Here is a 15,090-nt window from a genome sequence, read left to right on the forward strand (position 1 = left end):
ATATATATATATATAAGTTTGGTCACATTAGCTGACTGAGTGACACATATTCAAGTATTTCCCTGTTCCTTTCCACTTTCACTTTCCCTTCCCCTTTCCCTTCCCTTCTTCCCATTGCCCACTACATTTTTCAGATCAGGCTGAGTGGTGCAGTACACTACACAAAACTGGCAAGCTGTTATTCTTACCCTTATATTTTCTGCAGAACTTCTACCAAATGCAAGAAGAAGAAAATTTTTCTGTTGGTTATTACATGTATAATGGGGATGTTGTTGTTTTGTTTATTTGGGATTTCCAACCCAAATGCTTTCTCTCTCCTGTAGGAGAAAAAGTGAAGCAAGTACTGGGAAAATGAAAAATGAAAGTGTATTAAAATTTTAACTTTTTCTGTCTGTCAAGAAAGAGTAGTGTTCTGGAGCCATAAAATAATAATAAAAACATCATTCTGAAGAATTGAGTCTCAGTGCTTAACACAGTTTCTCTAATGGCATTTCACCTTTCATTTCTATTCAACAGAAAACATTTCCTGCAGTAAAACAAACTGTGATACTGATGAACACTGACATTTGCTAACAGTATCAAGTAGTAAAACAAAGGCAGAGAATATAATAGACCCAACAGGAGAATACCCACAGATTAGAAGAGAAAGAATACCAATAGCTCTTAATTGTCAATTTAGCCTGCTAATCTTGGATTAAAAAAGAATAGTGAAAATCGGTTTATTATTATTTTCTTTTAAAGTAAGCATCTTTCAGCCAAAAAAAGGAGCCAGTGGAAGAGTGGCAGAAGTAGTTTGGAAATTGAAAGACACAGAGAATACAAGGCCCAGGGATAGGGAACAACAGCAAGAAAGACAGCTCAGTTTTTATAAGTCTTTGATTTGTTACAGTTTTAAACCCTTGATTTGTTACAGTTTTAAACCCTGGGCTGTGCTATAAAGCCAATCATAAGTAAACTACAAATTTTAAATTTAAAAACAGAAAAACTATGTATGGAAAGAAAAATAATTTATTTTCAATTAAAATACTGTAGTTAATTTTTCTGATCTATGCTGAGTCCTTATTTTTTGGTCTGTTAACAAAACATAAGTAGGGGCTTTAGTTGAGCTATGTAAAAATAGGGACAGCAGCTATTATATGACCCTTTCAGGTCTCAAGCTTGTTTTGTATTCATAAATGTCAACTTCTGCATTCTTTGGAATCAATTTAAAGTTAAAATCACTGTTTCTGCATAGCATTTTTTACAAAAACTTCATTCTTTGAAAAACTAATAGATATTAACTGTATTTACACTACTAAATGTGGGCTCCAAAAATCTGTTGGTGCCCACATGTGCACAAGCACAATGGAAACAGCATACATTTATGTGGAATTGAATATTTTCTTTAAAATGTTAATGACTTTTTTTACTGCAAAAGGTTGTATAAAAAAGCTCATGTGTGAAGCATTCTTTAAAAAACCCCAGATATTAATAAATGGAGACATGCAACAGAATGTCTTAGAGATAAAAAAAATCTGGTTTAAAAAGTAAAAAGAAAAAATATTAGTGTCTGTTTTAAGTTTCTATTCTTCTGGCTTCTCAAACTCAGCTCTCAATTTTCTCTATTATGATATATCTAAGGATAAAGTGAATCTCTGTTCAGGTAGGGATACTGTTAAGTTTTATTTTCGTATTATGTTGTGTTCTAATTTCTTTTCTAGAAAAGGACTTTGTGTGCTTCTAAGATTGCTGCATAAATAAATGGAAATAATTTTGCACACACAAATATTTTCCCTATCAATTCTTGAAGGAAATTTTGATATGAAAAAGGGAAATGTCATTCTGAAAAACTGACAGGAGGAAACCTTTTAACCTGAAATGAAACTCTGCTCTGTAGAGATAGTATGTGAAGGAGTAGCATAGAGAACTAAGATTATGTTGAGCTAGGGGTATCATAAGGAAGAGCATGTGGGAGAAAGGACACAAAAACAGAAAGCAGAGATAATAAACATCCAGAAAAAAAGAAGCTGAGCAGTTATAAGTGTGAAGGCAAGAAATCTCCATGTGGGATGGAGAGGTGAGGAAAAAGAGTAAAAAGCAAGTAGAAAGACAAAGAACCAGTTGATCCAGAATGTGTAGTCCCCAGATCCCTCTACCACCAGTGGAGGTTTCATCGAGTGAGGCAGACACTTACTGAACCTACTGCTGCCTCATGGCAATTGGCAGCTACTCCTCCTTGCTGATTTTTGGGAGATGATGAGCAGTGTACACCTGAGAATTCAGAGCAGTGATACGTAGCCTGTTAATCATAGCCAAGGAATGGTATGAAATCCACTCACGTGGGAAAAATGCATACCGACTTTTTTCATTTATTGTTTCAGAATATACATTCTTCATTATTCAGATGAGAAAAAAATAATGGGAGAAGTCAGTAAAATCCTTTACATAATAAGTCATCTCTTTGGAAGACTTTTACATCAAATACATCCATCAGTTTTTCTTCAATATACTCTGAATATAGATGCTAGGGAGTAATTATTTAATTAGGAATACTAGTGGTCTTTTGCAGTGGAAGATAAAAGTGTACTTCTAGTCTTGTGTATTTTGAAAAGCAACATATTACACTGACTTCTCCCCAGTTTCAACTCTCTGATCAGTTAAACTTAGCAGTCGATTCCATTTAGTCAGATGGCACTAGTACAATATGCTATCTTCTTTTGCCTTTAATCTTTTGTTCTTTATTTTTTAGCTGCTCTTTCTGTTAGAAAGAAGAAGCAATTGACTAGTTGCTACAGTATCTCCATTAGGATTTGACTGGGATCCCAGTGTTCTCTTGCAATAATTTACAATTAAGCCTTCAGGATTCAATGCATTTACATACTGGACATTAAAGAATTCACATGCATTTGCCCTAATATAGTCTGATCTCTTTGTGAAAATGGACTGACTGTTTGAAGCAAAACACAATTCCCTCTTACAGCAATGTTTCTCTGTATCTTCTTCACACCATACCCTGGTCACTCTTTATTGAGAACAAATCAGTACTTTAGGGATGAAAAGCATTTTTAGGTAGTTATTGGTGCTTATCATTTTGATATACCATATTATTTGTAAAGGTAACTAAAAGGTGTGCTTCTATAAGAAGTGCCAACATATGATTGCTTGAGATATTTACACTCTCAGGTTCTGCAAAGGCATTTAAGAACACAGTTCGGTCAAGCAAAAGTGGTAAGTCAAACAAATTGCTGTAAGAAGGATTTTTTATATCAAATGTGTACCTTATTTATACATTCTGACTGCAGAGTTGTAGCAGAAGAACTGCCATTACATTGAAATTTGTGCTTCACTCATCTTCATCACAAGGCTTCTGGGATTTCAATTTACAGTAAAAGTACTACCAGTCCCACCACATTAACAAGCCTTTAATGTGTAGAAAGTCTCCTTTCCCCTATAATTATAAATTCATATGTTGTGAACTTTGGATGTAATATTTTCAGTTGTTAGGTACTTGTGCAGTTTGGAAAATAAGTGGAAGTCATTTGGGTTAAGTAAACTCAGCCTTTTTGCCCTGTTGTTTTGCTTCTGTTCTCATATCCAAGGAGCAGCAGTGCACATGTCATAATGGAGTGGGGAGACCTTGAAGAGCCCTGCTATTAAACAGTGCATTAAGCAAAGCCTCTTCAGACAGTCCATTCTGAGGAGAGGTCTGCTCCACACAAACAAAGCTCTTGAGATGCACTTTGTTGTGTTCTTACCATTCAGAAAAGTGCTATTATCCTCTGCCTGTGACTCTGTGCACAATATTTCAATTGGTTCCATTTCATTGGTTTTACAGGGAACAATAAAAGAGGCCTCTTGTTCCTGGCCATCCAGCATGAGAATAGACCATGTTGAATCTCTATCATCAAGCATTTAAAAGCCTCATAAAATATTTAATGTATTCATTCTTTTTAGAAGTCACAGACAAACAGTCTTGCTCCATGAAACCAAATTGTTTTTTTAATTACAGCAGTACTAGTCATTTACTAGAAACCTAAGCAAAAGTTTTCAGGAATTAGTGCATTTAAATTTACTTATAAAACATCAGAGGAAAATATCCATTATATTTTCTCAGAGTTGTTTGCGTTGCAAGCATGAGCAGCTGCTTTCTGACTAACTTGAGAAATTAGGAAAATAAGTCCCTTAGTCTGTTTTCAAAGAAAACTGTCTTAACAGTATAGAAAGAGCTCTGTGGTGCAATGTTAGCACTCTTGCTACTTTCAGACGTAATTAGAAAAGTAATTATTCTCATTAGTATGACGCAAAATCATACAAGAGCAGTTTTATTTTATAATTCCAATGTATTTCAGATTTTCTTATGGTCATTAGGCTGACAATCCCCAGATATACAGCATTCAGTTTGGAAGAGATGCCAAGGGAAAGCTCAAGTGATGAGGCCTGGTTTCTGTACTCAAAATGTCCTCAGAGCAATGTGAGGTGCCTCTGGACAAGCAGGCATTTACAGCCTGGGGTGATGGGGCAACCCCGACCTCTGCAGAGTTGGCCGACTTGCTTCCTCCCACAGCTGGAGGCTGAGATTTTTCAGCAGCCATCCTGCAGGACACATGGTGCTCTCAGCATGGGGAGGCACTGCAACTGCTTAAGAGCCACATGCTGCTCAAAAGACACTTGCCAACCGTCTTGCTTCAACGATAATCTGTATTTTGCTTCACATGTAACATGTCCAGTCAGGAGGAAGTCTCTCTGTCCTGCTTTTGTTTCATGGAATTTTCTACTTTTTAAAGAGGAAAAGAAATATATTTTTAAGAGCTAGTACCCTCTTAAAAAAAACAAAACAAAACAAAAAACACATAGAGAGACAGAGGAAAGCTGTGTCTTCTTCTTTCCTACAGTATTATCTTTCTAAACTGCTACATGTTAGAACAGGTTTCTACAGCTATGAGGGATTGTTTTATTCAGTCACTAGTGTTATTGTCAATGCTTTTAAATTATGGAACATAAATGTCAAATACATTCTCTAGTTTCATGTAATTACATGGTAACTGTTGCAGAACACATAATTATTTTTGGTTCTCAACAAAAGTGCAGGCTGGGCAGTTTTCATTGAGGTCCGCTAAATGCAGCATCTAAGTTAACTGCCTGAACTTGTAATTATCAAACTGCAATTTTATTTTGTTTTTTTTTTTAATATGTGTGGTCATTAGCAATGAAAACATCTCAGTTTATTTTGCAAAATCTTAATTTTCAATTTGCCTTCAATGTCAAATTTTTCTATAAAAATACCATTTTCAGTAAACTAACAACATTTTCTTCTAACAAGTCCAGTCACATCAAAACTGCTGTCCTGAGTTCTTGTCAAGAACTCCACTGACAGGCAAAGCAAGGTATGAGAGGTATGAAATATATTGTTTGAAAAGCAGGATTGTGTTTCAGACTTAATTTTTTTTCTGCCAAAGCCTTCTTCTGACAGTGCAAAGCAGTTAACCTGCCATTTTTCATAACTTCAATTAACCCCAACAGGATGCGCCTCTTTGGAGATGCAGCAAAGGGTCGTATTTTAATTTGTCAAGTAGCAATGTTTTTATCCTGTGGGAGGTGATCAGGGTTAATTACTACTAGCAGCTGAACAGGTTGTGTTAGAAATTTTGAAGGTGCTTATGGTATATGTGTAGCTCTTTAAGTATTACTCTTCACACTGCAGGGTTTGTGTACAGACCTTATTCTAGACCAGCTCTTCTGTGGGACCAAGTAGCCTTCTGGTCTCTACTGCTGGTAACTGGGTTAGACTCTTACATGCCCACTTTTGTCTTCAGATTGTGCTTTCAGAGCCACAGGACTGATACTTTCTTATTTTTCACTGAACTTTTCTTATCAGGAAGAACCTTGTGAATAAAGCAACCTGCGTAAGCTCATCAGCAGATAGAGACCAAGGGGAAGGATTTATCTATCTAGATTTCGATGTATATACCCAAAATAGGTATTCTCAGTGCTATAAATTTATATTACAGAGATAAGAAGGAAAATAAGAAAAAAACAATCAAGGGTGTGCGAAGTTCTTCTCCAAATTAGTTCTGATGGACTATCCTCTAAGGATGTCCTTTGTTCCCTGACTGTTAAGGAAAACTTGTATGACTGGCTCAGACATAAGCATTTTCTGTGATTTAGAAAGGTCAGAATTTCATCAGTGGAATAGATGTGCATTCTCTTCCCAGAGGATAGAATTATTACAGATTTGAATTATTACTGATGCTGACCTTGGAAACACGAGGACATAATATATGTGAGAAATACTGCTGATAGCAATACTCTTACCCAGAGATCTCACAGAACTGAACTAAAATCCTGATTGTTCCTACTACGGTGATTTTTCTTAATCATTGGTCACATATCCCTCCATCTCAATTCCCCCTTTGCCCCACATAAAGACCCCACCAGTAAAATTAAAACCCCTAACGAGAAAAGGAAGTAACTCAGTGAATTTTGTTAAATGTTACAATGCTGACAGAACAAAATAAATTAACCCAGGCTAAGCTTTCAAGTTAATAAGTAGTCTGGAAGTGGCTTTTTGTGAAATTGGAAGAACTAATCCCTAAGAGAGTCAAAACATGAGAATAGGTCCTCAAAAAAAAAAAAAAAAAAGGGGGGGGGTTTAGGGGTACTTTTTCTTGAAAATTAATGTGCTTCTATGTAGAAGTTTTCCATGTCTATCTACATCGATCTATATGCAGAATTTGGTTGATTACATATAGAAAAACCTATACAGACTTTAAAAAATTAATTTTCCAGTCGTAGAACCCTGACTTTACATCATTGGTTAGCTTTCACATGAAAACAGTATATAGTGCCTCTAAACAAGACCATTATCCCCATCTTCCCTGATTATTAATTAGCATAATAATCAATCCATAACAAACAAAGGCCATCTTTTATCTTCAATATGCTAAATACAGTGGTTGCCCAGATACTCATACCTACCATGGGAATGGATCTTTCCACTTTAAAAGAACAGAGCAGTCCTCCACTCCTTAAAAAATAAAATAAATCTGATATAATAGTTGTATTTGTATACCTATAAAAGTTTTGTCTGGAATACTTAATTTCTATATTTAGTAGGCCAGAATAAGACTCATCATGTTGATATTTCTGAAAGATTGTTTTAAGTACAAGAAAAAAAGCAGTTAAAGAACTAAAATAGGTGTTATCTCTTATTTTGCCTAGCACCACTAAAAAGACTTCTGATTAATTCTGAGGAAAAGAAATGGACAGACTTTTACACTGGGTTGCTTGACCCACATACCATGGAAATCTCTTGCTCTTCTGTCTTAGAGAAGGTAGTACAGCTTGCTCTGGAGACATACAAGGATAACTGCTTCTTCCTGACAGAGCCCAGAAGTGCTTCAAGCAGGACTCAAGGTATGGCTGGAAGCAATCAAAGAGGATTGGTGGGTTTGGAATAATTCTGTGAATGCCTGAACCAGGTCACCTTCCTTTCCTGAGCTCTGAAATGCTTAGGGCAAGCTGATACTTTTGAATTCAACAAGCACAGCAACATAGATGAAAATGTGAGTACTCAGATTAGATTTACTGAGAGGAAGCTATCATTTTTAACAGATGGAATAAATAAAACTAAGATGTCATCTGATCCACATAGCAAAAGAACAGTTCTGGTTGTAAAAGAAAAAAACAAAAACAAACAGCATTACTCACAGAAAAAAAGTAGAACATGCTGTTAATTTAGTCAAGTTTTCTTTACTGCTCTAAAGCACTGGAAGTCAAGGGTTTAGCATGGCAATGAGAAACCATATCTCTCTACAATGCTGTAGATACAGTAAATAAATCCTTGAGAAATCCGTGAGGAATGACTGGTCTAAAGGCTTTGAACTGCATCTGTATCACTCCTTAGCAAAGTTAGCCAGCCAGCCTGTCGGTCTGTCTGTCCTGTTCTTCTCATTATGTCGTATGGTATGTAAACCAAATTTCCTAAGTCCTGAGCAGTGTTGTGTAAAGATATATAACTAATCTAAGGGATATCAGCTACAGACCAGATTCACCAGGACGGTCTTGCTGCTTTGTGTCATGATGGCAGCAAAAAGCAACTGCAAATCCAACTAGTGCAGAGAATTTACAGCTGCTTCACTGTGTCAGAGAGATGCAAAACAGCAACAGCTCACTGATGGATCCTTCATATAATCGCCAAATAAAATTTTCTATCATAAATATAATGATTTAAGGTAATCTTTTGAATAATTCCGGAGCCTAAAAAGAAAAATTATATATATAAAAAAGGCTGCTGTTTCTGTTATGACCATTTACACATGGAAATTCTTTGGAGAATGTCAAACAATAAGAAATGCTATATAGCATAGTCAATCTCACAACCATTTTGAGGTTGCACTGAGAATTACAGATGAAATGAGAATGAAAATAATTGTAATTTAAATGAAGTTTTATGGGAGGCTTTTGCTGACAAAATAAAGTTACAAAGGGCAAGGGAATGGAAAAGAAGATAATTCTATTTTTCTAGCAAATACAAATGCATTTACAATTTTGAAAATATTGCCTTTGGAATTATTCTTTTTATTTTCTAACTAACATCACAACCAAACAAAACCAAAAGATAACTTACAAAGAAAACATACAGGAATAATTATTAAAACTCATGAAATGGCATTTCTCTGCATTATCATCTGTCTTATTTACTGATCATACATGCACATGAATGTTCTTTTCCCTCCTCTCTACATTTTACGATTTAGATTGACATTTTGGAAACATGAATTTTCTGGCACTTCACTTGTGGCACTTGTTATGAGTATGGTGTCTCATAAATTTGTGCTAGTGTTGAAGGCGGTACCTCATGACTATGTTCAGATTTTACACTTATGTGTGACAGCAACAAATGATTAATTCAGAAGAAGGTCTTGCTTTGCAGTAGAATTTTGTTTTTCATATCTTATTTCTCATTAAGCATTGAAACCATTTTATTATTTACATCTAAGTAACAATATTGATAATGTACATAATTTTGTGATGATAACTTATCAGAGTTTCCATTGGAAATTAGAAACATTTAGAGAATTCTTTACAGACAGAAAAAACACTTATGCATCTTCAGGCTGTGAAGCTGTGTTAAAGACTATCAGACTATTCCAGTTCATATTGCTAACTTCTTTTTTTGCTAACTTCTCCCAACTGAGGGCTGTATGATACAATGGTAGAAATGTAATTTTGGCGCAAAAGACTTACTAATCAAAGTTTTAGTCTCAATACAGTAATGAATATGGTATAGTTATGCTTTATAATTAAAAAAAACCAAGAACAAGTGTTAACTGTTTAAAAGTTGTGGATTTGGTGAGGGTTTATTGTTTGCTTCATTAATATATTTTATTTATTAGAATTCAGTAGATGTGTTACAGTCCAGCTTTAGGTGCAACAACATAATTAATAATATCACAACTTTTAACATTGTCTTAAAAGAAGAAAACGATTGGATTTTGAAGGGATTGTCTAAACGATTAGAGTTCAACAAGGCTTAGACATCCATGTAGGTATGGAGGATTTCTAGGAGAGAATACAGGTGTGTTTCTCTGAGAAAGCTGATCTTAAATATCTCTCAAATCTATCTCACTCAGCTAGGTTGCCATGCTCAGTTTGTCTGAACAAAGTGGTTGTGTTAAAACAGAATTAAGGTACAGCTAGGTCTTCTGGATGTTAAACCTTTTTGTAGCATGTTCATGCTGCTTGCTGCCAAACTTAAGCATTGGACTGCTTTCTTGTTGTCATCTTATTGTAAATCTTCCATATCTTAGTGGTTTCTCATGGGTATCTCCTCACAGCAGTCAGGACTCTGACTTCTCCTTCTTCTTCACAGCACAGACAACAAACTCCAAATCTCCCCTCACCCAGCTAACCCACTCTTTTGTAGCACTCGTCTTCTTATTGGATGCAGCTATGGCCTATTAAGAGCAGGCCTGTTCCTAATCTTTGATGATTAGTACAGCTGCAACTCCTCGGGTGTGAGACTACATTCTGCACTATCTTTATTTTCTTACATTCTATCCCTCCACACTTTCTCTTTCACCATTCTTTATTCTTCTATTGCCATTCATCAAAGCTCCACTAGAAGGAGAAGTTAGGCAGATTCTGGCGGAGGATCCAGAAGTCCATAGGTGACAATGCCTTTGCTGGGTTCTCAGTGAGTCAGAACAATTCTACTTCAGTTGTGGAGATGTCTCTGGTCACCTGGGAAGCCAGCAGAATACTCAATTTCTTTACCACGTATGAATCTAGTGTATATATTCATGGAAACTGGTGAGTGGTCCCAAGGTTCATAATTTTCTTGGTTTTACATAGGTTAGTAATCTCCTGGTCTGTCAGAAGCAAGCCATAAAGTAATGTTTGATGGCAATCTGTGAGCTGAAACAACAGAGCTCTTTCTTTTTTTTGCCAAATAATATGGTAGTCACCTCTAAGATTTCTTCACAAAAGAATGTTCTAGTTGATATAATTCTGGATTACACTCAATGTATCACAATCTACCAGCAGAAAAATATAATGACTTGCTTTTTTTTGAATCTTTTCAAGAAAGGAAAATGAAAAATAATACTGTGAAAGTTGAGCGACCTTAACGAATACAAGCAAGGTTATGTTAAATTCAAAGATGAAGAACCGCGTAAATTTGTGGATATTTGATCTGCAATGAAGTCTGTTCTTCTGTTGTAGTATAGAAAATACAGCCTCTTCTCCGGTGGTAAAAGTTTTAGTGAAAATTATGCTTTCAAAAAAGTCATAAAAGATCTTTAGAAAACTAAATTCCACCACTTCAGAATAAGAAGTGTGATGATCTGAGCAATATACCTTATAATGACTTTTAACTCCATTCTCCTTATTTAAGCACATAAATATTTACAGGATCAAGTCAGTAAGATTTGCTTTTAATGTTTGTTGTCATTTCAGGGTATGAAAACGTGGAGTGCAAATTAATGCATGTTTTACAGATGGATAATGATGCGCAAGCTAACTGTTTTTCTATACCTGATGCATACAACGAATGTAAGTTAACTTTTTCTATACTTGGTGCATACAATGAAAGTTAGTTTGATCAAAATTTTTGCAGCTTCATTGTCTTATTTATGTTGGAGCTTCCTTAAGAATATGGTAATACTTGTGGCTGGGCAACATAAAAAAAAGGTAATGAAAAAGGACAACTCTTTTATAAAGATATTGAAGCACAGTGGACACAGTTGTAGCTTAGTTTGTTGAAATACAGTTGGGCGGTATAAAATAATCCATGTCAGCATCCAGCTGTCAGTGATAAAAATGCCTGAATAATCATTCCCTGGGCTCAGTTTCATAATGTTATAATAATTAACACAAAAGAACTTCAAAACAAATGCAACTGTGCTACACTTATTAGCAGGAGGCCATTGTGTGTATTCTCAGGAGTTTTATAGTATTAATGTATCCATATCCATGACAGCTCTCACTAGGATAAAAAAATCTCTCTCCCTGAAAATGTTTGCAAAGAAAATTCAGATTTGATTTTTAAATTTGTTTTAAATCAGCTGAATCTAAGATCTCAGATAATTAAAGAAATAACAAATAATAATTCATCTAATTCTCTGTCTACAGAAGTTCATAATATTTAAAACTATTAGTTTTTCTTCAAGTTTTTATATTTTAAGTCTTCTGTTTGTGGTTGAATATTTTACTGTACTCTTGACAAGCTTTAAGAAATATTCTCCCTGATGTTTGCATAACAACAATGTGGATTATAGACTTTGTGAACAATTTATATAGTTATTTAGTACAACCTTGAATGTTTCTATAGAAACATTATTAAGACTTGGAGATGGACAAGATCACAGCAACAAATGCTCAGCTTCATTAAAAAAGAAATATTATGTAGTAGAATTACTGGAGAAGGTATGTCCTAAAGTAAGTGTTGACAATAATAAAAGCCAACTTTAATATGAATAAATCCAACATCACTGTATGGTTGACAAACATCACTAAACTGATATATATGTTAATTTGCTTTGAGATACATATCTGATTTTAAATAATAGCAAGAGTAAATATTTTTAAGTCTTTATAAACAAGAATATAATTGCTTGTAATTATCTGGCATAATAGATTCCAATGAGGAGGAGTTTTATTATAAAAGGTTAACTACGTGTAATCTATTATTAATGTGAATAACTGTAAATGACTAGAAATGTTTGAAACTATATCTGCTCAGGTTTGTAGTGGTTGTCAAATGGTTATGTGACATATTAAACTTGCTACAGTTAAACATCCTGAATTTTTATTTTTCAACAATAACATTAACTCTTTTTCCTCCATAGTACTGTGTGAATACTGCCTTACCTGTCAAAATGAGTAGATAGAATTTTATTGTCAATGACATACTGCATATGGCCTGAGGCTAAAATATCAAAGTTCTGCAAAACATGTCTGTTTGAGGGAAGAAACCTGAAAATGACAATGCATAAATTTGCTTGAATTAATGAGATCACTGTAAATAAGCAGCAATGGTGAATTACAGAGTTAGCACATTTCCACACTAATAGGATAGAACACTGAATTCAGAACTTCAGAAAGTTGGAGGGGCTTATTTTTTTACTTGTTTCTTTTAATGAATGGAAGAACACTCATAAGTTGCACTTCTAAAAGTCAAGCTAAAGGTAGGTGTCTGGGGTTTTTTTAATTTGTTTTTTTGATTTTGATTTATGGGACACCCTCAAGGTTAATAATATGAAATGCTGATAATTGTTACTCATATTTTCAAAGTTCATGGAGGGACCAATACAACAACAGAATCTTTAGAAACGGGATATCTAAGGCACTGAAGTTGTTACATTATGATGAGCTGTCACATTATGATGAGGGTGTTTTTACAACAGTCTTCAATGGAGTTTTATATTGGCACGTAATAGCTTTGTGCTAGAAATAAGCATAAAATAGAACGATTCTCTGAAAGAGTCTTGTACTTGCCACATTGACTAATTTGTCACCATTAGCTCCCTTTATTGATGATGAGGATAGATTTTTTCCTTGTGGTTTAAGTGTTTGAAAAAATGAGATTTCCAGGTAATTCACCAGGTCAGCATGGAACAAAAGGGATATGTGATAGTCGATGTCTTTAGAACCCCAAGCTGCCAAGTTGAAATTTAACATCTTTTTCATTTATTAGGGAAGATCATTTTAGTGAAAAATGCACCAAATTACCAATGTAGGTAGGCAGGTGGGATCGCAGATGTAAAATCTCTTTAAAGCTGTGAGCTCTAAATGGAGGTGCAGCACAATGACACCATCTTGTTTTCAGTTGACCACTGTACAGAAAATGTTTGACTAGCACAGTCAGAACTTTCAAGTCTGTGCTGTATTGTGCTAATGGAAATATGGCTTGTTAACTTTTGTCTTGCATCGCTTTCTGTCTCTTTCTAACTGAAAATTCATTCTGAGTTCATCACAAATATATGTTTGGATAGTAACACCATTTCCATTTATTCTTCCTGCGGCAGTTTGTAATGCTTCTGAGGGATGGAGGGGCTGGGTTGAGGGACTGGGTCCCTTGCCCAGGGTAGAGCATGACTTTCAGTGAGAACAGATACTCCTTTATTTCCAGCAGTGGCAGCCTAGCTGTACAAGCAGTAGCACATCCTTCTTCCCCAGGAAAGCCTTGACTCTTGTGGAAGCAGTTGTATCTTTTCAGCCATGCTGCAAAACCACTGCCTCTTGTTGTTTTTCCCTCAGCAGCTCTCCTGCGGTGCCTGGCAGGTTTCTGAGTAGGAAGGGGAGGTAGCAAACCCGGGTGGGCCAAGGCATATTTGCTGCAGCCAACTGCAACAGGTTTCCTCTGGGTGCCGAGAATAACAAAGTGGTGGCACTTTCATCCTGTCCCTCTCCCTTCTCACCCTCTTGCCAATTTCATCAGATGGTTCAATAGTTGCCTTCTGATCTTGATCTTTTTTTCTCTCTCCTCAAGACTAATCCCGTTGGAAAAATTCAGCATCTATTTTCAGGCAGAAATTTTTTCTTGCGACAATAGCTGTGATTATGATACAGGGTTGAGAACTCATTGTTCATGCTCATTTCATTGGCAGAATAAAATTGAAAGCAGTTTAGTCCTAAATCCACAAATGTATGCAAATACCTAATACCGGCTTAATTTACTTGAAGTCAGATACTAAAGTGCCTTTTGGAGTCTGGATCTTAGTATTTGCTTTCTTCTGAGTACGTGTGATTTTCTGTAATTACATTACAGGGGAAGTGGAGTTTCAAGATCTTTAGAGAGCAGAATGAGACATTTTGTGGTTGGCTTTGAATCCCAACATTATACTAATGCAGAGACTTTTATTCATATGATTAGGAATTCATAAGTTTACTTGATATCTCCACAGTCTGCATATACACAATATAATCACAGACAGAGTAAATGAAATAAAAACCTTAAGTGCCAATTTACTGGTAAAACTTTATTACCATAAAATTGATTAATGTTTACATTTAATGTGAAGTTTTGGTTCTTACTATTAAATTGGCTAGGGATGGTTTAAAGTTCTGATTAGCTCGATGAAAACTGTTAGTCTATTTTGCCTTAGAAATCTGAAATGGTAAACATTTGTGAGTTTCAGTATGTGAGTATAAAAACCAAAAAGATCACCACTGAGCTGCTAAGTTAAAGAGGATCAGATAAATATTATAAGAACAGAATATTTTTATTCAATTGGGTCTTTACATTTTGAAGACAGACAATTACTCAATTTTGCATTGTTTAGATATTTCATAAGAAGCACCAGTCCAATAATTACAGTTTCAGGTTTTTACTGACTCTGTTGAATCACATAGCTGCAGAGGAGTCTGATGTCAGGGTCATCAACAGCAACATTGGAAATTGGTGATATGAGAGACAGAACAGGTACTATGAGACACTAGTTCTATTAAATTAATCCTTCTCCAGTTTCCAACTGAAGAATTAATACACGTCTCAAAAAGACTGAGAGATAAACCACATGGGACCTCTTTTCAGGCCACTTTTCTCTTCACTCTGATACCTCCTGTCTTTACACTGATCAGCATGGAGGACAGATGGATTGATCTTGAGAT

This window comes from Geospiza fortis, unplaced genomic scaffold, assembly GCF_000277835.1.
Source record: "Geospiza fortis unplaced genomic scaffold, GeoFor_1.0 scaffold366, whole genome shotgun sequence".
In the NCBI taxonomy this organism is placed as follows: domain Eukaryota; kingdom Metazoa; phylum Chordata; class Aves; order Passeriformes; family Thraupidae; genus Geospiza; species Geospiza fortis.